General features: G+C 37.6%; 1 pseudogene; it reads right to left on the minus strand.

Annotated features, from left to right (window-relative positions):
• Window positions 1-516: 516 nt before the first annotated feature.
• LOC132541194 (SIN3-HDAC complex-associated factor-like) lies at window positions 517-1,074 on the minus strand (annotated as a pseudogene).
• Window positions 1,075-3,600: the final 2,526 nt, after the last annotated feature.

Raw genomic sequence — 3,600 nt, forward strand, 5'->3', positions numbered from 1 at the left:
CTCAGTAGTATAAGTTTGAAGCATCAGAACCTTGGCAAGAACGTAATATTTCAAAGCTATTAACTACTACCTCTAGGGGAAAGTCCATGTGACTGAATTATAATATATTTATTATTGGGAAGGAAAACAAGTATAATCAGCCATCCTTAAAAAAATGTCCCAACCAATGCATCTCAGTATAGAAAGACTAAACTACATAGTTTATCATACAATGAATCCCATCTCTGCCCCCTGAAGCTCCCCTAGCTTCATTCATTAGAATGGGGATTTAAAAAGACTTAAAGAGCACTTTACAGCAGCATTCAGCTTTCCTATAAAATACTCCGCATCTTAAATGTGATGTACACCTCTCCTTTTAGTAAGCTAGATACCGGCTTCAAAGTTTGTGGAATTGGAGGAAAAATAACCCATTCATAACTATTCTAGGTATTGTCTTTTGGCAAAATAGCAGGTATCCAAGTTAAAAATAGGAGAGTCATTTACTTGTTTTCTGATTTCTCTTCTGCAAAACCTCAGTCACCACTCCTGAGTGGGGATGGGCTGGGGCTCTGGCCTGGCACCTCTGGATTCTTGGTCAAGGCCTTCTTATTGTTGCAGCAAGGCTTAAATAGATGTATATCAATGAGGACTTCCCCCAAATGGCCTTTATCGATAATCCCATAACAGATTTTCTGTCTTTTCCAGTATGTGAACTGAAAATGAAAATACTGATATTCTTTTAGAGCCAGAAGCCAGCTCTGTATCTGAGCTGTCATCTGACTAGTTACTGGAACAAGGAGACTGAGCAGGAGAGGCACTTGAGGTTGTACTGTGAGTATTGATCAGAATATGATTCCAGTTTTTTTTTTGTGGGGGTGGGGGTCCTGCTGGCAATTTCTTCCATCTTTTCACAAGAAAGACGCAGGCATTATAAATGTCTCCTGACCGAGTCTCATGCAACCCAAAACAGCTCTGGAAGTCTTTTTCATATTGTTTACTGTCAGTAAATTGAGAACTGGAGGACTTAGCTCCGCAAATACGGCAGCCCTCTATACTTCGGTACATCTTTGGCTTCTGAAAACCAAACATCTTTTCTTCTGGGTGACAGTCATGGCCCACAGCCGGGGCGTGCATTCCCCCAGCGGCTGTACGTCTCTGCTGCCCGCCGCTGCCTGCCGCAGCCACGTGCTAGTCAGGGTCCCTTCCCGTCACGTCTGATACAGTAATTTTTTTTTAATTGACACTGGCAAAATGTACCTGTTATACTACCTGCTCCACAAATGTTTTGCCTTAGCAATGCCACATTTGGAAAGATAAAATTGCAACTCATACATGGTCCAGAAAGAACCACTCTCCCCACTCTAATAAAATTGAGTTTATTCTCTCTACACAGTATATTCTCATGCAAAGTAAATGAGAATTGTATATAGAATTTAACTAAAGCTTATTTCTAATTAAAATCAATCTGTCCAACTGCATGCAGTCTTTTACAAATTCGATAGTGAAAATTGTGATTTTATATATCTAGTTTACATTACAAAAATAAATGCTAAATTTTTATCAACTGACTCCTAGACAATAAAATCTACTTTCTCTGTATAGTTTGCCAAACCCTAAAATATCTCTACTAGTACTACCAGATTATATCACCTTTAATATTTTATTCTATACTACCAAGATTAACCATAAAAACAAATTTTGAGGACATTCCTTTTGGTTTCTCACACATTTTAAGTAAAGGTGTGTGTGTGTGTGTGTGTGTGTCTTATCAATGGACTCATTTTGCATATTATGTTTTAGGAATAAAGATTTTGGTTCAACAGAGCATTACACAGATTAATGACAAACACTACACCGCCGTTGTCAGTAGTCAATAGCTAATATTTATATAAGAAAAACAAAATTTAAAAAGAAAAACAAAAACTTGAGAAAAAAGATAACACTGAGCCACTTGTGGGAAATTTCTCATGTCTGGCAGGTGACAGAGAAAGTGAAGCAAGACCAGTCCCATTACCACTAGTTCTGCTTCAGCACTTCAATTTCATTCATTCTCCTTTAATTTCTGATGTGCAGTGGCCGTATGATAAATTCCCTTCTGGGGACAGGCCAGTCTTGAAACAATGTATACTAAAAAGTTATGAAGAGTACATAATTTATTAAACTGAACTCATTATTGAAAACTGTTAGCATAGAATCCATTTGATAGGAATCATTGGTGGAGAAAATGACTGTTGTTTTGATCTGATCACACAAGCTATAGGGTAATTTTCCTTGTCTACAGTGATTTACCTAATCTTGAACAACATGAATACTCACTTAAACTCTATTAGCTGCTGGAAAACAGACACATAACTTCTGTTATTTATTAATGGCAGTTGCTTTACATTTTTATTATGTTCTATAACAAATAGACTTTCCAAGTTTTCAGCAAAATGATTGAATAATTGAAGAGTAGCTGTATCCCTGACTGCACAGTGGACAAGACTAGGAAACCATTTTATTGACAAGTACCAAGGCCTGAAGGCTTCTCATCTGTTTCACTGAAGTAAACAGTCAACCAATCGAAAAAGATTTCCTGTTAGTCTACTGTGTACAGAATAATCCTTATCACTGTGATAAACAGTTTTACTGGCATATACCAAGGCCTACAGGCCTGTTATCTATCAACAAGTTTCACTCAAGAAAACAACAGATCAATCCAAAAAGATTTCCTCTTTGTCAGCTATGCACAGAGTAAGGCTTGGCATTGATCTTCTTAAAATGAGATTATGGGACTAACATTTCCAGTGAATTGTTTTGTCACAGAATAATCAGAGAATTCATAGAAACTACACTGATAGAAAAAGAACTATCTCAGGGCCAGGAGGTGACGCACCTGTTTGAGCGCTCATATTATAGTGCACAAGGACTCAGGTTCAAGCCCCAGTTCCCCACCTACAGGGGCAAAGCTTCACAAGTGGTAAAGCAGGGCTGCAGGTGTTTCTCTGTCTCTTTCCCTATCTTCCCCACCCTTAATTTATCTCTGTCTCTATCCTATAATAAATAAAAATAAGTAAATAAAAAGAATTACCTTTAAAAAAAAGAAAGAAAAAGAACTATCTCTATATTGTTAGACAAAACCATGACTAAAAAGGAATCTATCTACCTTTCTTTATATATATATATATACATATATATATTTCTTTTATTTATTCCCTTATTGTTGCTCTTGTTATTTTTTATTGTTGTCGTTGTTGGATAGGACAGAGAGAAATGGAGAGAGGAGGAAGAGACAGAGAGGGGGAGAGAAAGACACCTTCAGACCTGCTTCACCGCTTGCATAGGGAGCCGGGGGCTCGAACTGGGATCCTTCAGCCGGTCCTTGTGCTTTGCGCCACCTGCGGGTTTGCTTTGCGCCACCTGCGCTTAACCCGCTGCGCTACCGCTGGACTCCCTCTATCTACCTTTACTATCAATCCCATTGTGTTGATAATTGAAAGTTTATTGAAGTTCGCTTTGCTAGTGGTGACAGACGACTTGATTAAATTTTCCCTGATATCTTGAGTAAAATGGAAAATCACAGAATGAAAAAATATTCTGAATATTTTTTTAATTTTTGAAATACAAAAAGTTACAATTAAA

The sequence above is a fragment of the Erinaceus europaeus genome, chromosome 11, assembly GCF_950295315.1.
Source record: "Erinaceus europaeus chromosome 11, mEriEur2.1, whole genome shotgun sequence".
Lineage (NCBI taxonomy): Eukaryota > Metazoa > Chordata > Mammalia > Eulipotyphla > Erinaceidae > Erinaceus > Erinaceus europaeus.